Source organism: Ambystoma mexicanum, chromosome 9 (genome assembly GCF_040938575.1).
Source record: "Ambystoma mexicanum isolate Mex_15411 chromosome 9, UKY_AmexF1_1, whole genome shotgun sequence".
Lineage (NCBI taxonomy): Eukaryota > Metazoa > Chordata > Amphibia > Caudata > Ambystomatidae > Ambystoma > Ambystoma mexicanum.
The window spans coordinates 362,955,503-362,977,914 of record NC_090931.1 but is presented as its reverse complement, the minus strand read 5'-3'; the positions used below and the strand labels follow the sequence as shown (position 1 = coordinate 362,977,914).

At 46.3% G+C, this 22,412-nt stretch overlaps 1 protein-coding gene across 1 annotated transcript in view; it reads right to left on the bottom strand.

Annotated features, from left to right (window-relative positions):
• MLXIPL (MLX interacting protein like) overlaps positions 1-22,412 on the bottom strand; it is an 800,126-nt gene that overhangs the window by 365,826 nt on the left and 411,888 nt on the right. The window lies entirely within an intron of this gene.

Below are 22,412 nucleotides of genomic sequence, written 5' to 3'. Positions count from 1 at the left end.
GTAGGCACCCCGGAGATCCAACTTCGTGAATATTACGGCGCCTCTCACAGCTTCCAGCATATCCGAGATCAGGGGCAGTGGGTACCGATCTTTGAGGGTGCATTGATTTAAGCCACGATAGTCGAAGCAAGGTCTGAGTTCCTTGGTGTCTTTCTTGGGAACGAAGAACAACGAAGCACCCGCTGGAGATTTTGAGGGTCTTATGGTGCCGTTTTCAAGATTGGTGTCCAGGTATTCTCGGAGGGCCTTTTTCTCAAGTTCAGAAAGAATGAACATTCTGCCGAAAGGGAATCACTGCTGAGGGATCTGTATCTATGGCACAGTCTTCAGGTCTGTGAGGGGGTAAGGCCTGGACTATGGCAGTTGAAAATACATCAGCATATCCCTGATACTGGAAACCATGAGTGGTGTCTTCTGGTCTCTTAGTGGTTCTTTAGGAGGTGTTGAGGAAGGATCCAGGGATAGACAGTGGGACATACAAAACTGTGAGCCCAGGAATAGTGATGCTGCTGTCCAATTGATATACGGATTGTGCTTTTGTAACCAGGGCATACCCAATACCATGGGGTAATGGGCTGGCTTAATGATGTCGAATGTAATCCGCTCTTGGTGATGGTTTATGGAAAGTTGGATCTCTTTTGTCTGCAGGCTTATGGGTCCTGAAGAGAGGGGTCTTCCGTCGATTGCTTCCACCGGCTGCATGGTGCTTCGTGTCTCGTACAGAATATGATGACTAACAACCCAGTCTTTCATCAATGAAGATTCCCATAGCTCCGCAGTCCACCAAGGCCAGAATGGGATAGGTTTTATTCTTGGAGGGCGACAGGAAGGCCTGTAGTATCACCAAATTGTTTTGTCCAGGAGAGTTCAAGGATGGAATTGATGTGGAGCAAACATCTCTCTCCCGAAGCTCTGCTCCATCTAGGATCGGGAGCTGGCGTTTCCCGAACGCCGAGGAGGGGCTAGAGGACACTCCTTAACCAAGTATTTGTCTGAGGCACAATACATGCACTACCCCGTATGAATCCTTCTCATTCTTTCTTGCGGGGATATAGGTCCACGGAAGGCTCTTATCTGCATGGGTTCAGGTTCAGAGACTGAGCCTGGGTTTGTGTCCGTCTTGGTGGTATTCTCAAAAGACAGCTTCGGAGGATTAGCTCTGGATTTCTTATTCTCTGCCTTCCTTTCCTGGATACGGAAATCTATTTGCAAGGAAAGGTCCATTAGTGCCTGAAATGAGTTTGGGCGAGCCACTCTGGCCAACTCATCCTTAATCTCCTCATTCAGTCCTCTCCTGAAAAGGGTAAAACTAGCCTCCGGGGACCAATCAGCTTCCGTGACTAATTGCTTGAATCGGGTTAACATAGGTGAGCATATCCTGGGATCCTTGCTGGAAGTCTATCAGGCGTTCCTGGGCACTATAGACCTGCTCTGGACGGTCAAACATGGTCTTAAGGGCTTGTATAAAGCCATCATAGTCATCCAGAAGAGTATCGCCGGAATTAACGAGGGGCGTAGCCCAGGTCAAGGCATTTCCTGAAAGGTGGGAAATTATGAACCCCACCTTAGCCCTGGGAGTTGAAAAGTAATAGGGCTTAAAAGTAAAGTGGAGCAAACATGAATCCACGAAGGGTTTTTGCTGAGCCATCGTATTTGTCCACTATGCCACCCAGCAATACACTTTCTTTTGTGGCAGAATCACGGGATAGAACTAATTGTTTGAGAGCGGCGTTTTCCGCCTTTAGAGTCTGCACCTCGGTTGATAGCTCTTGCATGCCACGCATCAAATCCTGGACAGCCGCTTCCATGTCCATATCGAGTTCGGTCGGGTGGCGTCTCAAACTGTCAAGGAGTTCCCCCCTTCTCACCCGAGTTCGATCTTTGCTGGATTTCTTGGTCGATGCCTTCTTGCGAACTGATCGAGTCTTGAATAAGGCTGCACGAGTCTCTTCCGACTCCAGCGTGCGTTCAAGGTTCCGGGATGCAGGAATCGAGGAGTAACAGGGTGCGCAACAAGCACATGAGTCCAGGAACCAAGAAAGGAAGGAAAGGGACTAGGATGGGGTAAACTGGAAGAAGCAAAGGATACAATACCGCGAGCTACGAAGCACACGTCTGGTCGCTACTTCGCAATAGCATTGAGACGCGCGGGGCCGCGGCACATTTATGGGACGTACAACGTCCGCCGTGAAGGCTGGTACGAGGCGTGTCATGTGATACGGCCATGTTGGAAGAAACAATGAATACAAGCCCTGTTGCGATAAGGACCAGGAAGTCCAGAAGGGGCGTGTTCTGTGGGTCATGACATATATTCCGTACTTAATCTAGGGCATTGTAACAGAACATGCTGTTGTGATTCCAAGTTGCCAAGTTTTTTACATATTCTGCATATTCTTTCTTCCCGTGGAATTCTTGTGCTACTTTAGGTATTTCTCGACTCTTTTCTCTCATTGGGAGAACTTCACTTACTGTATCCCATCGTCCCTGTATGTCATCGTTTGATCTTATTCGGTCCTTAAGAATGAGACTGGCTTCAAGACCTCACTGCCTTCTATTCTGTTCTATTTCTTTTTCCACTTCCCTTCGCTCTCTCGCATCTCTTCTTGCCCTCTCTTCTTCATGCTTCCCGTCTTACTTCTCCCCTCCGTTCTTCTTCTTCTCTTTTTCTCTGTAATCTTTTTTCTTCACTCATCGTGCCTCTTCTTCCTTTCTTTCTCTCCTACCCATTTCTTCTATTTCTTTCTTCCTATTGTCATACTTACTTTGATCCTCCGCCTACTTTTCTTTTTCTCTTGTTCTTCTCTTTATATCTTTTCCCATCGTTCACTGCTTTTCCTTCCTTGTCTATTCTCCCTCAATCGCTTTTCTCTCCTTTTCTTTCTCGTCCTGGTCTTCCCTTTGCCAAATATCCTCAATGCTTTTCCCATCTAACTTGAGTAATATCTGTCCTCCCATCTATTTGTTCTGTACAAGCGTTACCTCATCGGCCCTATCCTTTTCTCCTTTCCATCTTTTAATTTCTCAGTCTATATCTGTTGATATATCCAATGTCTCGCCTCTTTCCTCTTTATTTCGTATGAACTTACAAGCATCTTCCTTCCTTTTACTCTCTTCTGGACTGTCATCGCTACTATAAGCGGGGGGTTCATCCGTTGGGTTACTATACCCCGCTGCTGCTTTTAATTCCTTTAAAGGATAACATCCTGTCTCCTCTGCATCTACGCTCTTAATCTCAGGTGGCTTATGCGTGTGGTTTGCTCTTTGGCAATTTCGCAGATGAAAAGCATTCCATTCACATTCAGAGGGATTCAAAGGACTGGCAAAGCATTTCTAAGTATCAGGTGTACACTGTGAGGAAGCCAGGTAACTATGTCCTTCCCAGGCAGCAGCGGCAGCTTGTGAATTTTTTTTATTTGGGGAGGCATTAATATTTCCCACAAACAGCCGTAAGCGACTTAGCTTAGTGAGGCAATCCAAAGCAATCAACAAAGGTTCAGTGGGTTCTGCCGCATAGAACATTTTTAAAATTATGCAATAAATGTTAATGTTAAAGGACATTTGTACCGCGCACTATCACCACCGGAGTGGTCCCCTGACGTTCTGCTGGCTGTGAAAAAAGGAAGGGAAGGGGGGTTAGTGGGAGGAAGCTGGAAAAGTGCAAGAGAGCAGTGATGTGCTGTTGGCGGCCTCAGCCTGGTAGGTCCATTGGCTGGGCCTGGGGTGTTTGCGGCCGGTAGTCATCGTGTGCTGTTGTGCAAGTCTATGTGTGTTTTGTTTTGTTGTTGCCATGTAGTGAACTTTGTGCGGTTTGTTGTGCTGTAGGTTTGTAGTTGTGTTTGGTTTGGAGTTTGAGAGGTGTATGCAGAGGAGGAAATTGTTAGTGAAATTGGTTAGTTGGCATCTCTATCCTGGATTGAGGTGCTGGGTTTGTGTAATCTACCCAGATAGGGTTCGGGAGCACACCTGCACCTCTGTCTTGTTCTGGGCCCGTCAGGCCTTCAAGGCCCCTTTCACATTTGGCCCCTCCTTCACCAGCCTCCATCGCAGCCCACAACTCAGCTAGTGTGGTGATTGCCAAAATCCTGACAATTCCCCATCATTGTGGTACCTGGTGGCAATTAAGGGGCGAGTGCGGGTGTTTGGTGGGATTAGGGTCGTTGTTGACTGTCTCCATGGGCGTCGCCTGTGTTCCGCTCTTCTCGGCGTCACGCGTCCAGGTGCCGTGGGCGTTTCCCAGTCTGTTCAGTTTAGTCATCCCTTTTCATTTCTGTTGGTTCGGTTTTCAGTTTGAGTCTGTGGTGTTGAAGAGCCAGGTTTTTGGTAATTTCCTAAATTTTAGGTGATCTTTGGTGTTTATTTCTTTTGGGATGTTGTTCTAGGTTTTTGCGGCTAAGTGGTAAAAGGCAGTGCCTCCCAGCTTTTTCTTGATGTATGGTTTTGGTTTCAGGCAGATTTCGTTGCTTGACCTGAGGAGTCTTGTTGGCTTGTAGACTGTTATTTTCTTTTGTAGGAATTCTGCTCCTTGTCCATTGATTGCTCTGTGTGCTATGCACATTGTTTTGAAGGTGATGCAATGTTTTACTGGAAGCCAGTGTACTGTTTTTAGGGCAGGAGTGATGAGTTCTCTTCTTGATAGTTTGAGGAGTAGTCTGGCTGCTGTATTTTGGATCCGTTGTAGTTTCTTCATGAGGTAGATAAACAGATAAACTCAAGAAGATGGCAAGTTGCTGTTTTAATAGCAATTATTTAAAACAGGAAGGTTACAACGAACATCAACGGACGTACCCTCAGTGTCTCTGCAGTTTCCGCAAAAAAACGATTATATACTTCTTTATGCATCAGAGTGACATCATACTACGTGGCAATAGTGAAAAAATATCAAGTGCTGGTTAAGGGATACACCTAGATATAAAATCATATAGGAGCTAGGTTTGTTATTGGCTGTCCGATATCAGGTGGACAACCCATGACTACCTCTTTGAACGTGTCATTTTAAGACAAATCAGTTACACTGTATTTCATTGGTTTCTCATGATCATGATTTCTGTCTTTCCCGTGTTGATTTTCAGGTTGATGGCCTTCATCCAGTTGAAGACTTCTTTTAGACACTCGGTTAGGGATGAGTGATCGGCTTGGGAGTCTTCGATTTTGTAGATGATTTGAGTATCATCTGCGTAGTTGTAGCACGTAATGTTGTATTTTTTGAAGATTCTGATAACCGGGGTCTGGTAGATGTTGAAGCACAGTGGGGATAGTGAGGAACCTTCTGGCACTCCACAGTCGTTAACTTGTGGAGTGGATTTGAAGGGTTTGATCCATACGGTTTCTGTTCTGTGTGCTAGGAATGATTTAGTCCAGAGTAGTGCTGTGTCTGTTATGCCTATGTCTTTTAGTCTTGTGGTCAGGGTGTCATGACTAACTGTGTCGAAGGCTGCAGAGAAGTCGAGTAGAATAAGGACTGAGGTTGTGTTTTAGTCTTTGTTAGATTTTAGGTCGTCCCAGATGGATAGTAGTGCTGTTTCCGTTCCTCTTGCGGGCCTGAAACTGACTTGAGCCTGATCTAGCAGGTGGTGTTTTTCTACGTGGTCTTGAGTTAGTTTATATACATAGGTTTCCAGGAGTTTTGCCGAGTAGGGAATGTTTGAAATCGGCCTGTAGTTGGAGGTCTTCTACGTCGCCACTTGTGTTTTTCAGAAGTGGTTTGATATATGCTGATTTGAAGGTCCTCGGTACACTTCCTGTTGCTAGTGATAGGTTCAGAAGGTTTCTGTAGTATTCTGCTGGCGTTCCTTGTGCGAGGATTGATTTGTAGATGTCCGGGGGGCTGGGATCCATGGGTGATCCAGCTTTCTTGCTGTGTTTTACCAGCATTGCGAATGTCTCTGCTGATATTGCTGGAAAGTTTTTGAGTTTGTGCTGAGGTTCTGTGATAGGTTCACTTGGTATTATGTTGTGGTTGGTTGGCATGTTTTGTATGGTTTGTCGGATGTCATTGATTTTTTATTTTAAGTGGTCTGCCAGGTCGTTGCATAGTTTCTCTGAGGGGGTTGGGGTGTTGTCGCAGCCCGCAGGGTTTCTCATCTCTTTAATGATGTTAAACATTTCTTTTTGTGTGTTGGTGGCATTGGTGATTCTGTCTTCATAATAATGCCTCCTCTTTGCCTATTGAATTTCCTTCTTGTATGCACGGATTTGTCTCTGGAACATAGTTTTTTTTGTCTGGGTGGTTTTCTTTCCTCCATTCCAGTTCCATCTTTTTGTTTTCCTTTTTCATGGTGCTTAATAGTGGGGTGAACCATTTTGCCATTGCTCTTTTTTTTGATGGGGTGAATGGTTTTTTTGGGGGCGATCTTGTCGATTGTATCTGCAATCCATTTGTGTAGTAGCTCCGCTTTCCCGTCTACGTCAGCTAGCTCTAGTTCTGTAGTTGAGGGTCTTGTTAATTCCAGTTGTTCGAATAGGTTGCTTTCTCTGACGTGTTTCCAGTTTCTTTTTGTGGTGGTTGTGAGTTTAGGAGGATGAATGCTGACTTGAGTAGGCAGAGTGATCACGAATGGAATGATGAGATGGTCGCTCCACAGTATTTGTATCGGTGGTGCCGTGGTGATGAGTTTTTCCTTGGCGAAAATTGCGTCGAGGGTGTGTCCTGCTGAGTGTGTTGCCCCTTTGACTAGTTGTTGTAGTTTCATGGTAGCAAGTTGTTCGATCAGTGAGTTTTGGGAGTTGGTGTTACTGTCTTCAAACCAGATGTTGAAGTCCCCCAGGATGATAAGGTGTTCGTAGTTGATGGCTATGTTGGTGACGGCTTCTATGAAGTTGTCGATGAAGGTTCCATCATATGTCGGTGGTCTGTACACCAGGATGAATGTGACGTTGGTTTTTGGGCTTGCTGTTAGGTGTATTACCATGGTTTCGCAATTGAGGATGTTGAGCAGTTCGTCTGTTTTTATTTTCAGGTGGCCTTTGAATGCTATTGCGATGCCTCCATCTTTTTTGTTTTTCCTGTTTATTTGAAGGCATTTGAAGTTGGTTGGAAGGCAGCTTTGGAGTGTGATTTTGTAGTTGTCATCCAGCCATGTTTTTGTGATGAACAGGATGTCAATGCCGTTGTCATCGAGTAGGTTGAAGATCTCTGTTGAGTGTTTTGACATGGATCTTGCGTTTATAAGATTGCAGTGGAGTTTGGAAGTGTTGATTGATTTGGACTTTCTTGTTGAGGATGTTTTCTGATCGGTGTTAGGGTTTCCTTCCTGGTCAATCTCTTGTTGAGGTATAGATTTTGGGGCGTCAGCGTCTTTGAAGAGTTCTTCTAGGTTCTGTCTTGGGTTTTTATTTTCATCGGGTTCGTCTTCCATGAGTTGTGGTTGTGGATTGGAGGTTCTTCTTGCTTTGGTGATGTAGGGTGTTATCGCATCAGTCGTGTATTTGTTGTTTCTTGTGTTGTTCATCCTCCTTCTGCGCGCTTGTGTTGTATAGTTTGATGTTGCTGATTCTAGGGTTGGGTTGGTTTGCTCTGGTGACCAGTTGTCAGCGAGATAAGGAGTTAGGTAGAGGGATTTGTCTCTTCTCTCAGTGTTGGTTCGATTCTTAATCCTGACTGCGGGGGTGTGTTCTGTATTTGTGGTTCCTTGTTGCTCTTCGAGTGTTTGTTCTTTCTTCTCTTTTTCTTTCCGTCGGAATGGGCCGTTTGCGTGGCATTATGAGATAGAGAGTTGTTTAGTCTTTATTGTTTGCTGATGTCCCGTTGGTTCTGCTTTGGTCTGGTTGTCTTGTGTTGTAGTAATGGGTGTGGAGGGCTGTCTGCTAACAGTTAGTGCTCTGTCTGTAGGTGGTATTTCCGGCCGATGTTGCTGACTCATTCAGTCGCTGTCTTGAGGGGCTTAGTGGAGGTGGTTGGGGGATATAAAGTTGGGTGTTATCGTTGGCTCTCTTTAGTGCCCTTCTCCCTAAACGCAGTTCACTCTAGTGAGCTAGCAGTGTGGGTATAAGAAGGATATCTACTAGTTGAAGGGTGATTTTGAGGGGCGCGGCTAGGACTTGTGCCTTATGAGGTGTGAGCCCCTAATCGGGGTCTCACTCCCCAGTAATTCACTGGTGGGTTCTGTCTCACTTTAGAGTGAGTTGGTCAGCGGGATTTGAGAGACCTGTGTAGAGGCCTATCAATGCAGTCTAAATATCACACGATGCAGCCTGGAATTGAAACCCCTACCAAACCTGAGTGAACCGTATATTGGGAGAGAGGCCTATCAATGAAATCTAAATATCCTACGATGCAGCCCGGAATTAGAACTCCAGCCAAATTTGAGGGACCTGTATGGTGGGAGAGAGGCCTATCAATGCATTCTAAGCATCACACAATGCAATATGGGGACAGACCCTATTAAATATGAGAGACCTGTATAGAGGGAGAGAGGCCCATCAGTGCAATCTAGAGTTCACACTATGCCTCCACGCACCTGCCTTGCACGATGTGAATTTTACACCACACTTTCTGTGAAAAATTGGGTAAAAAGCCACAGTGCTTGTATTTGTTTTGATTTATTAAGCGCCTTCACCAAGGTACTGTACAAAAAAGCAAAATTTGGCATAGAAAGAATGAAATACTAAGTACAATGATAATCAGCGTAAGAAGAGGTTTTCGGAAGATGACAGACGAGATGAGCATCAAGGTGAGAGCAGAATATGTGAAGGGAGGAAAAGCTTGGATGTCAGGTGGCAGAGCATTCCAGCATTTGGGGGCTAAAAGGCAATAAGAACGAAAGCATTAAGGAGCACAAGGAGGTTTAGGAGATTAAGGAGATGAAGGCGCTGAGAGTGAAGAGAGCGTGAAGGATAGCAGACGGGGATCAGAAAAGCAAGATATTCATGCGTCTTTAAACCGCAAACAAAAGAGCGGTGTTCGGGAAACGCAACAGTAATTGTAATGGGTTCATTATAACGCAGTTAATACACAGATGTTTCTAAGGATTCTAAGTGATCTGACCGCGGCTGATTTTGCCGCGGCCGGAAAGTTCGCATAAGAAAGGTGCGAACTACCAAAAGTTCACACCTTTCTCATGCGAACACACTTACATACTACGGGGGCTGCAGGGATTCCCCTGCAACCCCCGCTCACTATACTATAAAGTATAGTGAGCGGGGTGTTGCGGGGCACACCCCTGCAGCCCCTGTTTTTTTTTTTTGCTGGGCTGGTGTGCTGCGGGGGTGTCCCCTGCAACACCCCGCTCACTATGCCACACAGTTCGAAACTTTGGTGGTAGCATTTTTCGGTCGTTTTGTACGGTCTGACCTTTTTTTTTGGGTGTGATCGTACAAAACCGTTTCTAAGCGCAGACCTGAGGATCGAACCTGTGTTGGTCCGCCTCTTCTCGCATTGATGATGAGCATGTCGCCTCTGAGCTATCCTACCGAGACAACAGTGAAGACCACTCTTTGTTTTATCCCCTTCCGCGCTCATTTTCGGGTGGCGTTTCCCCTGCCAGCCTCTATTTACACTGCGTGGCCCGCAAACGCCTCTTCTTGTGCACCTCTCTGCACAGGTCCCTCCGCATTACACCTACATTTCTGTGGCCTCCTCTATTTCAGATTGTTGTCTACAGAGCGCCAGGAACTTTGTTGTGCATTAATCTATGCTTGCTTTTTGCAGACCGCAATTGGTTCATGGGCATAATTTAGGGAGATATCATAAAATGATGGACGACAGGTAAAGAAAGGAGGGCGGTCTGTATTCTGGGAACATAGTCCATCTTTACGAGGGTACGGAACACCATACCAGGGATCATGTTTTACAATGTGTTTTTTCTCCAGTACATTTGCTCAAAATATCCACTGTCTCCCAGTCCTGCAAATCAGGAGATTGGGCATGCTCTTAAATGGGTCCAGAAGTTAGTCGGAGTTTCGTAGACTTCAAGTGAAATATGTCAGGCTGATTTGCCATAAAGAAGCGTCATGCTTTGCTAGCGAGGTTTCATTGCCCACAGTACACGTCTGAAAGCCTACTATGCAGCAAGAAGTATACATCAGTGTAATATTAACTATGGGATGGGGGGTTTATATAGCCGGCTGCCTAAGGGCTGAGCTAAGAAATCTGGGCTCAAATCCTGGCTTTCCCACCTGACCAAATGATGTGATCTTAGGCAAATCATGTTACCTCAGTGGGTCATCTTTTCATTAGCTACTAAAATTGAGTGATTTAGTGAAGTGTGCAATAAACAAAGTAAAATCCCACTGCTAAATAGTTTAATAGGGTAACACGTCCTTTCATTGCCAGTGATGTTTACGTCTGCCTTTTAAACGTGTACAAAATTACGAAAAAGGTAATAGAAATGTTGGTGGTGGGGGTGGGAAAGGGCATATAAGGGGTTGGGGGTTCATGAATAGTAAAAGAAATGGGTGGCGGAGGGGGTTTTGGGGGGGCTTTTTTGTAATTTTGAACACGTTTAAAAAGGCATTCGTTATAATGTCTGACGATGAAAGAACATAGTACCTGTCCTTGGATTGCATTTAATATTCTACAGGTTAGACCTCCTTATGCAATAATAAGGACAGTTTATGGAGCACACACCACAGGCTGAATTGTACAGGAGGAGCTCAGTCATGCCAATGTGACTTGTGAGCTAGTGCTCTTGACCTGACTTCACAGAAAAGCCAATCAAATGAAAGGTTACCACTTTTGGTGGTTGGTGAAGCTACCTTGGGCCCTCCAAGGCGCAACAAAAGCATATGCAATATATGTTGCATCTTGTCTTCAGGGTAACGTGGTCTCAATCATTTCTGCCCAGTGCGCAATACACAGATTTGACTTTTCCTGAATTTGCGTACTCTGGCAATGCATGCTTCTTTTGTCAGAGGCAGTGTTGAATACACAACCTAAAACCTATTGCGCCATGCATCACAACAAACGGTTACATGTCTTTATATCAAAATCCTTTATAAAGAATGAACATATATGGAAAATTTTATAACGAATAATTTCATAGAGAATGCACTTTTTTGGGGGGGGGGGGCGGTCCCCCAAACACCCGTTTCACACCCCTAAAAACCCACTGCGACCGTTTCCCAAAAATATTTAACCCTTTACCCCACCCCAAATGCATTCACTATAAAAATATTCGTTATAACATATTCGATATATGTTCATTCTATATAAAAGATTCGATATGAACACTGTATACCGAACAAACACACAATGTTAATTTTTTTAAAACGTGCATTGTCAATAACAAATAAGAAGGTGAGCCTGTCGCTCATCAATCAAAAACTGTGAATCCGTAGTTTGGTAAAAACAAACAAAATTATTTCTAATACATCAACAGAAAAAAAAGGGAGGTATTTTTCAATGGTCAATATGGTCACAATCAAGAATTTATTTTCTAATACACCAACACAAAATCGTTTTTTCCAATGGCCAACACGTGTTTCGCTTGGTGTCCACCTTCGCTCTTGTGGAAACTAGTGAGCTTCTTCATGGGCAAATTAGAACAGTCATCTTTGAATTGATCTGTGTAAAGAATATTATATAACATTCAATAAGTCACCTGCCAGACAGCTTTTCTACTTCCATATTCAACATTGTAAGCTAAGGAGAATCCTTGCTTTGGTGCATGCGGCAACAACTGTGTGATCCTGGGCGATTCATGTTATGTCTCTGTGGCTTAGCCTACACGGCTGGCAAAATTTGAAGTACATCATAGTGACAACTATAAAAGGTGCTATAAGACGTGCCACAGAAAGAACAAATAATGGTTAATTCTGTTTTGCCTGCAAGTGTTTAGGGCAGTTCAGCTTTCAGCAGTTATACTCTGGCCCACCTAACAGAGTGCATGATGGGGGGATAGTGAAAATACATGGACATCTGAATAATCAATATCATGAAGCTTGACAAACATCGATTAAACAATAATTCGGCCTCCTGCGAATATACAATCCTCAAAGGCAGTACAGCAAGTACATGCAGTTGTTTTTCTGTTGTTGTTTACCTCTATACGCTCACAGGTGTCTTCATACAGGACAACATCACGTAACATTTTTATTCAGCAGACCAATACGCTCATTGGGGCCGATTCCAAAGATTAAGAATGTGGGGTTTTCTCTCTACAACCCCCACCCCCTGTCTCTCTGTAGCTTACTATATGTCTCTCCCCGATTTCTTTGCTCTTTTCCCATCATCTCGTGTCGCCTATTTCTCTCTTGCCCCCAGTCTGTCCATTCATACCCACCTCGATGTTTCTCTCGCCCTTTTCCAATTGGCAGGGTAGCTAGGCCTATCGAGTATGGTTTAAATGATTGCCCTGGTGCTTGGCTCCAATCTGCTCTTTTCCTGCGTGATATTGTATTATCTTAGATGTGTATCTCGGCAGTATCCTACATAGGAATAGAAGAGGAATGTCCCCATAACAAGTCGATCACGAGTATCAATACTTACCAGATCTTTTATTCTCTTATTTATGTCTGCACTTTTTATTTCACTTATATAAAGACTGGTGTTCTGTGAGCTGTCTGACCCACATGCGCCAGTATCACAGCAAACAAATTAAGCTAGTTTATGGTGCAGACTAAAGGATTCAGAAATGTTTCTCCCTCCCACCCCCAACACCACCCCCTAGCTATTTCGCTTTCTCTCCTATCTCTCCATTTCGCTTTAATATCACCTTTGCGGCTTCACTCCCACTGCGCCCTCATATCGCCTTTATCTCCCATGTGTCTCATAACTCTATGGCTCTCCTTTCCGATTGGCAGAGAAGATGAAGGACCACTGAAATGAAGGGCCAATCACAGCTCCAAATCAACCCTTTTCTGAGTACCCAGCACATCATTCTAGATATCTAAAAGCTACTCGACAGATATTATCCGCACACGCCCGCCTATCCACACAAGCACATACTGGTTACCAATCAGTTGATAAGATAGCTCAGTGGGTGATGCACTCACTGGCGAGATTTGTGTGTGATCTGCAGGTCTGATCCTGGGAAAGGTCAACTCGAGCTCATCCTTCAGACGTTGTTTAATGAGCGTCAAACTTCACTTGTGTAATAATAAAATGTAGTCTGTTCCTTAGTGTTCGTATTTTTCTATATTCTTGTCTTGCCACTAGTCTTGCTGCAACTTTACTGATGTGCCCAGTACTTGCATTGTTAACCTAGAACCAGATCCACAGTCTTGCTCAGAAGGAGTGGCCTGAGAAACACACCAGCTGCTCAGTCTCACTCCCCAATGTGGCGACATGTGGGGGAAGGTCAGGGATCGCGTCATCTTGGTGTCATTTAACGTACACAGACTGAAGAAAGCCATCAAAATTAAGACGCTTCTGATGTGTTGGCGATTAATGGAGTCTGATGACGCCCCTTTGCAAGAGGCTAACCTGCTCGAGGAGAAGGCCAAGAAGCTAAAGAGGGACGGATGGGCCAGGCAGTCAACTCAAAACGCCCTCACACAACAGAACAAGATGTTCCTTTTTGCCAAGGTCGGGTTACGGGACACTGATGGGTTACTTGGCTCTATTTAGGAACCAATACTAGAGGACCCTGCCTGCTTTCATGGGATGGGCAGCACATCCAGTACCCCGGTGACTAGCATCTTCCCGGGAAGGGATTTCAACATTGTCCCGGACCCAATGTTGGTCCACTCGAATGGTGCAAGAATTCTTCACCCATCAAGCAGTGCAAGAGCCCTCACAGATCTGGTTTGGGATTTCCATCTGGAAAAGTTTTGGAGATTAGGGCATCCATTGGTTTGAGAGAGATTATACTTTCCGCTCAACGTACCATTATGTGCACTCATGGAAGAACTTGTTCCCAACATCTGGATGTGTACCGCCCAGTCGTTATAACTCTACCATCGGGTTATTGCTGCCCCAGAAATCATTCACTGGTACTCACATGAACTTTCAGGGTGACAAGTTGTTGAGGATCAGTTTGTGCCGAGCAACCAAATGGAAGAGATCCCCTACTCAACAGTGTGGAAGGCTCTAAAGTGCTACATGAGAAGCTATCCGATGGATATCACACGGAAGCACACACAACAAACTGGCTGAGATAAAGAAGCTAGAAGCACAAAGAGCTGATAATCCTCCCAGGGATCCTCCCAGGACCCTAATGTACGTACAGAGTTGATAAAACAGAAATAGAAAACCAAAAATTACACTTGGCGTAGGTGTATATGTTCTTTGCAGGACACGACACACTACTTTTAACACAGAGAAAAGAGTGGCCGGCTTCTGGCCAACAGACTGAGGGTTATAGAAGCATATGGAGCTGTGGCCACACTCAGCAATGCAACAGGCATACGGACTGTCAAACAAGAAGAGGTCAACCAGGAATTCAGAAGATGTAACCAAACCCTGGATTAGTCAGAGATAACAGGGAGGACAGAACACCAGGGAATTTCAATATTAGGGATTGGTAAAAGATCCAATATTAGGGAATGGTAAAAGAGAAGAGCTGGAAAGAGCAATCTTCCTAGAAGAGATTCACACAGCTATATAATGCTCCAACTCAAAAGACACTCCTGACACAGATGGTCTCCTTGTAGAGCCGTTACATTTTGCACAAGATGTTCCTTCAACACTTTGAAGGGAGTTGCCTGCCTCGATTTTTAAAGCACACTTTAATCTCAGCTATTCCCAAGCGGGACACATGTTCAAGTCATTGTGGAAGCTATTGGGAGCGATCAGCAAAGGCGTAGATAGGGTTGGGGCCTGTGCAGGTAAGGCCCACCCAAAATCTGTAAATCCCCACTCAGTAGCACTGTGTGGGCATTTACAGATGTTTGTGGGCATTTACAGATGTTAATGTCACTGCGGTGTGCCCAACTACATTAGTTTCAGGCCCAACTTGTTATAACGACAATCCCGGCTACGTCTCTGGCGATCAGTCTTATAAACACAGATTGCAAAATACTTGTGAAAGTTCCGGATGGGTGTCTGCAGGAGGTTGTCCTAACTGTGATCCATGGGAACCAAGCCAAATTCGTCAAAACAAAGATGGAAGACAATATGAGGTGACTGCTCTTTACCCTGCATAATGAGAAATATGGTTAAAAGTGAATATATATATATATAGGATACATTACTCACCGTAATCGTATTTCTGATGCTTGTATCTGCTTAGATTCACATGCTGTGCATAGGCCGACATCTAGTGGAAGCTGCGGAGTATTACAGTTTGTTTTTCGAAACTCGAAAATGGGCGTCGACACAGGCGTGCCAGTAATACTATCCCTAGTGTGACGTCCACTGTACCCAAGATCCCTCACGCGTCTGGGATCCTCAGATTGTATTTTTTCTGACATGAGGAAGCATGAGGAGTAGCGTGAGTACAGATAATCCAAGCAGATAGACAGAAAGGTAAGACTACAAGTAATCATGCGCCTTCTCTCGGAGGGGAGGAAGGGTGGGTCGCATGTGAATCTAAGCAGATACAAGCATCAGAAATACGATTACGGTGAGTAATGTATCCCTTCTGAGGCTTGTGGAATCTGCTTAGATCACATGCTGTGCATAGATTAGCGAGCAGTACCTGAAGAAGGGGGTGGGATGTGAGAAGGGTCATGAGCAAACAGGTGTCTTAGAACCGCTTGTCCCACTTGTGTATCTGTCTTGGAATGGGTGTCAATGCAGTAATGCTGAGTAAAAGTGTGAATAGAGCTCCAAGTAGCTGCTTTGCAAATGGTGTCGAGAGGAACATTTGCAATGAAAGCCACAGTGGCACCAATGCCTCTAGTAGAATGGGCCCTTGGCGTAAAAGGCAGAGTTTTTCCAGAAAGAGAGTAACACAGCTGAATACAGTTGATAATCCACTTCGAGATCGCGCCTTTAGAGACGCGATCCCCCTCTCTGCCTGTAGCTACGGAGACAAACAGTTGATCTGTTTTTCTTAGCGGTCTGGTTTTATTTACATAGTAGAGGACCGCCCTACGCACATCAAGGGTGTGTAGTTTCACCTCAGCCGAGCTTTGCGGGTTCTGGAAGAAAGCCGGAAGCTCGATGGACTGGTTTACATGGAATTTAGATATAAATTTAGGTGAAAACCTAGGGTGTGTGCGTAAAACCAGTTTGTTTTTGTGGGTAATAAAGAAAGGATCCTGCACTGACAGAGCCTGAATTTCACTGACCCTTCTTATGGAGGTAATGGCTACTAAGAAGGCCGTTTTATAAGTCAGGTGTTTGAGACTACTTTTATGCATGGGTTCGAAAGGGGGGCCCATGAGTTTAGCTAGCACCACATTGAGGTCCCATCCTGGCGGTGGGTTCGAAATAGGAGGGTGAAGTCTCTTTACTCCTTCCATGAAGGCTTTAACTACTGGTACTTTCCACCACGATACTTTGTTATAGGATGTGGTGTAAGCCGAGAGGGCTGCCAGGTGTACTTTCAGAGAGTTAAAAACCAAACCTGCGTCCAGCAGGTGGAGCATGTATGTTACCACGTTGGAAGGAGTGCAATCAACTGGGTTGATTTGTTTATTCTGGCACCAAATAACAAATCTCTTCCACTTGTCAAAGTAACAGTGCCTTGTGTTTGGTTTCCTAGATTCTTTTAGGATGTCCATACACCTCTGTGGTAAATTGAGATGCCCAAACTCTATGACCTCAGGAGCCATGCTGCCAGGTTCATTGAGTTGGGTTCCTGGTGCACTGTTTGACCTTGTTGCTGGGACAGTAGGTTGTACCAGGCTGGGAGTTTGATGGGCTCGCACAGCGCCATCCTGCGTAGGTGTGGAAACCATGGTTGTCTCGCCCACATGGGAGCAACTAGGATGAGCGTCATCGATTCCTTGTTCATCTTGTACACCACCTTCCTGATGAGAGGAGTTGGTGGAAAAGCGTACGCAAACATCCCTGACCAGTTCATCCACAGGGCGTTCCCTTGGGAGTCTGGCTGGGGGAACCTGGATGCAAATCCTGGGCATTGTTTGTTTTCGCTTGTGGCGAATAGGTCTATAGTGGGGAAACCCCACTGAGAGAAGAGATCTTCTACGATCTCTCTGTGAAGGACCCATTTGTGTTCTTCTGGGAGGGAGTCTCTGCTTAGGGCATCCGCTAGGGAATTGAGCTCCCCTGGAACATGTTGTGCTGATAGGAAGATGTTCCGTCTGAGTGCCCATATCCAGATTTTCTGGGCAAGCTTGGACAGATTTGGCGAACGAGTCCCTCCTTGTTTGTTCAGATAGAACATGGCTGTCGTGCTGTCCGTCCGGATCTGCACCGACAAGTTTAGTAGATGGGGCTCGAACGCCCGAAGCGCTCGGAATACTGCCAGAAGCTCTAGCAGGTTGATGTGGTTCTTGGCTACTGAGTGAGACCAGAGACCCTGAGCTGTGTGGTGGAGATGGTGAGCTCCCCACCCAGTCAGGCAAGCATCTGTAGTTACCACTGCTTGTACTTCGGGATCGTGAAAGGGTTTTCCCCTTGCGAGATTCTCTTTTGTCCACCAGTGTAAGCTCTGTACGAGTGTTGGCGAAACGACCACTAGATCGTCCCACTGACCACTTGCCTGAGACCACTGTTTCGCCAACCATTCCTGCATGGGACGCATGCGCAGACGCGCGTGGGGGACCAGGTAAATGCATGACGCCATCATGCCCAGTAACCGCATTTCTTTGCGTACCGTTATTTGTTGACCTGACTGATAATGTGGAATTTGCAGTAGTATATTCCGAATTCTCTCTTCCGAGGGGAAGGTCAACCCTTTCTGAGTATCTAGGATTGCTCCTAGGAACTGTTTTGAGGTGCTTGGCACCAGACTTGACTTCTTCTCGTTGATAGAGAAGCCTAATTCGTGGAGGAGGTCGATAGTCCTCTGAATGTTTGACCTGCAAATTCTTGGGGTTTCCCCCGTTATGAGCCAGTCGTCCAGATAAGGGTACACTGGGATTGCCTCCCTGCGTAGGTGTGCAGCTGCCACCGCCAGTACCTTGGTGAATACCCTTGGTGCTGAAGCTATCCCGAAGGGCAGTACCTTGAATTGGTAGTGGCGACTGTCCACTTTGAAGCGCAAGTATTTTCTGTGCGCTGGGAGCATGGAAATATGAAAATAAGCATCTTTCATATCCAAGGTTGCCATGTAGTCCCCCTTTTTTAGGAGGGGGATTACCTCTTGTAGCGTGGTCATACGGAATTTTTGGGGCTTGACATACTTGTTGGCAGGCCGTAGGTCCAATACTGGGCGCATTGTCAAATCTTTCTTTGGCACAAGGAAGTAAGTTGAATAGATACCTTTGTTTACCTGGTGTCCTGGGACGAGTTCTATCGCGTCCTTTTCTAGCAGAATGGCGATCTCCTCGAGAAGGATCTTCTGATGTTCTAAGGAGTGTATTCTTTGTCGTGGAGGGTGGTTCCGGGGACGCTGCAGTAATTCTATACAATATCCTGTGGACACTGTTGACAGCACCCATCTGTCTGAGGTGATCCCTTCCCAAGCCTGGGTGAAGTTGGAAATGCGTCCCCCTACTGGGGTTGCGTGAGAAGGGACCCTGAACTGAGCGTCACTGCTTTGGCGGAGGCGTGCCACCTCCCTTGTTGGGGCTGCCTCTGCCTCTTCCACGACCTCTCTTGTTACCCTTGCTGTAACTTTGGGTAGACTGCTGGTTGTTGTTCCATTGTGTACCCTGTCCTTGGGCATAGTTGCCTCTTTGTGAATTTTGGCCGCGTGGGCGACGAAAATTACTGTTCCCCCTCTGGTTCGGGGGTTTGTTGGTAAGCTGGCCAAGGGATTTGAGAGTCTCGTACTTGGCATTCTTAAGTGCGTCTTCGACCGCTTTCCCAAACAATAGATCTGGTTCCACCGGCTTGTCTATTAATGAAGCCTGTGTTTCTGTTTTGAACCCCGACTGCCGTAACCACGCATGTCTCTTGATAACAGTACCTTCTGCTATCAATCTTCCTGCGTTGTCTGCAGCGTCGAAAGTTGCTTTTAAGATGCAACCAGACACGGCTCTCCCTTCTGCCGAGATCCGAGCCAACTGGCCCTTTAACGGTTCAGGAGCAGAGGCTATGAGCGCCGCGACCTCTTCTCATTGATGGCAGTTGTAACTTGCCAACAGGGTGGTGGAGTTTGCAATCCTTGCTTGGTAGGCGGACGTTGAGGCTACCTTCCTGCCAAACCCGTACAGTCTTTTGCTCTCCTTGTCGGGAGGAGCTTCTGACGACGATAAGGGTGTCCCAGCCCTCTTCCGAGTGTTGGTAACCACTAGGGAGTCTGGTTTAAGATGTCCTCTTATATAGAGAGGGTCAGACTGGGCTGCCCGAAAAAGTTTTTCGACTCTGGGGTTGACGGCTCTGGTGAGGTTAGGATTCACCAGGGATGGATCTATTCTACGTTGGATGGATTTAAGGATAGGGATGGTCTGAGCGACCGGCCTCCTTTCTCCCACCAATTCTTCTGCGAAGTCCCTTTCCTCCTGTACACCGTGGGTGTCGATGTGAAAATGTTCTGCTGCGCGAGCGAGAACTTCATTAAGGAGGGGCTGGTTATCAACTGGCGAGTCGGTAACTGGGGCTTCGCTCTCTACCGGGGAATCTACTCTGTAAATTTCCTGCTCATCTTCTACCTCCTCCAGGTCCTCATCCTCCGCATAGTATTCAGACCCGGTTCGTTCCTCCATAATCGTAAACTCCTGGTCCCCTTGGGTGTGGAGTAGAGTATGGAGTAGAGTAAGGCTGCACCTCGAAGGGGTCAGGTCTTTCGACCCGGGCCTTTTTACTTTGGGGGATAGGATCAGAGGAGCCTGAGGGTGTGGCCCCTTGAGGGTCATACGAAAGGAAATGTTCTGGGTTTTTATCATAAAAATCAGCTAAGGAAGACATCCTTGACATGACCCTGTCTATGTCCTCACTGGACCATTCTTTGGAACAGGGTATGACTTTAGTAGGCAACTTAGAGGACTTATCAAGGGTACCCTTGCTTGATGTTGATGTCCCAGTAGATTTATGTTTATCTGTCTGCTTGGGGTGGAAGGATGGTCTTACAGGAGTGGAAGGCTGAGCTTTCCGCTGTTTCCCTCCCTCCCCGTGCGTGGAAAAATGTTTTCCCTGCCCCTTGGAGGCCCCAGAGACTTTCGACGCCTGGCGCCGAGGGTCGGGAGAGGTATCTTGCTTCGAGCGTGGGGCCTCGCTGGTGTTAACTGCGCTCTCGGTCTCTTGGAGCGCGGCCTGGGGGTGGAAGTCGTCTTCGTCTTCCGACGATCGAACTTCCGTTAATCTAGGGAGCGAGGCACTCTTGGCAAGAGTGGATGATTGCCTTGCGTCATGAGGCGATCTCGATCGAGAGGGCCCAGAGGACACCGAGTCGGACCGTTCTATCCGTGCCTCTTTCCGAGAAGTCGACGTCGTCGAGGTTCGGTTGGACTTAGTGTGCTTAGTGTGTGTAGGTGTAGCGCTTGCGTCGCCGGGGGTCTTCCCCATAGCCGCCCTGCCGGACAACCTTCCGAGGTCGGGGACCTGCGCTCGGCAGTCTTTCGACGCCGTAATGCCCTCGCCGTCCGAAAGTACGGCGTCGCTGCCATCGCTGAAGGCGCCCTCCGCTGCCATGGCTGCCTGCCTGGCGTGGTGGGCCCAACGCTTTGTCGAACGGTCCTTAAGTGTTTTAGGTTTAAACCTACTACACGCTCTGCAGTTCGCTTCGGGGTGGTCCCTCGGCAAGCAGAGATTGCACGTGGCGTGCCTGTCGACCCAAGGGTATTTGCGGTTGCACTTGGGGCAGAATTGGAAAGGGGTACCCCTCCATACGCACCTTGAGGCAGCGGGCTGGTAAGTGTAGGAAATATATAAGGTGTACCTATATACCAAGAGTGAAGAGTATGTACCACCCCCCACTCTCCCTACTTGCAGGGCCGAGGCCAGCGGCCTACTAGGCCCGGGCCGAGGCCAGCGGCCTTCCGAGGCCCAGATCCGTCGTGCAGCAGCCGACGGTCGATGTCTTCTCCAGCCGTCGTCGAGTGTCGATGGTCGACGTTGGGGTGGGGAAGGATGTGAATAAATAATTTTAAATTGCAATAATTAGCAAAAGTATGGCTAAGGCCAGGGGACTCCGCAAGATGCTTCCGACTAGTATGGCGGAAAAAAACAATCTGAGGATCCCAGACGCGTGAGGGATCTTGGGTACAGTGGACGTCACACTAGGGATAGTATTACTGGCACGCCTGTGTCGACGCCCATTTTCGAGTTTCGAAAAACAAACTGTAATACTCCGCAGCTTCCACTAGATGTCGGCCTATGCACAGCATGTGATCTAAGCAGATTCCACAAGCCTCAGAAATATATATATATATATATATATATATATATTTTTATTGAACTTTACTCAGTTAACTAAGTTTTGTCAAATTTTCAGATCATCTTCAGAGTGCTGCCAAACAGTGCAACACGTACATGTTCCAGTGTATAGAAGACCGAAACTCGAAGTCAGAGACTAAAAGTCCAGAACCTCGCCCCGACTAGCCTGTCAGGTCAAGAACCTTGAACACCCTTTACTTTCCATTCGCTTCAATCCGCTTCCGGTCCCATAACAGATTTGCCGTCTGATCTATTACGGTTTATCTGGTCAAAAGCGAGTTCAATAAGTTTTGCCAGAGCTTGGGTCCATCTTGTATTTTCGCCAGAGATCAGTCTCTTCCATAGTTCATCTGGTTCAAAAATCCAAAGATTTTCCCCCAGCGGGGTGAGGTAGATGTTTCTATTTTTCTTTGTAATTTCGCAATCAATCACAAGGTGTTTCAGCATTTCAATGGATGAGTTATCTTTGCATAGGCGACACCGCTTTTCGGATAAGTCTCCTCTGATTGTTAGGATTTCCCTGGTTGGCATCAAGTTGAGTCTTGCTCTCATGATGGAATTTCTCAGTTTCTTATCTGGAAACTTTACACAGTACTTTAGAGGTTCTTTCGCTTTGTTAAATGTTGGAGGTAGGTGATTTAAGAGTTTGTAGCATGAGGCCTTCTCCATGGTACAGATCCAGTCCATTTCTTCCGTTTTCCTTTTAATGCGATCTGGGTTTTCTTTCAGGTCTTTTTCTGAGCATTCTATTTTTGCCAGATCGTCTTTTCTAGCCTTGCTCCACTGTTTCAGGGCCGCACAATTGCCTGTTTCCATTTCGTCCCGTATGATGTTGAAGATGGGTAGTGTGTCCGACATAATTATTCTTCTATTTAGACGCATCGCACTTTGGTCTATCATTGAGGCTAAAGACACAAGCCCTAGCTCTCGCCTGATGGCCGGGATAGGCGATGATTTTGGTGAAAATATCGAATTTTAAAGGTCTCAAGAGAAAAAGACTGATTTACAATGCCCGATTTTCTTTTCATCGCAAAATCGGCATTGTAAAGGTCTTTTTCTCTTGAGACCTTCAAAAATGTGTTTTACATGAGTTGCTTCATGGTGCTAGAGCAAGTAGTGGTAGCAAATCAGATGGTTCTGGTCT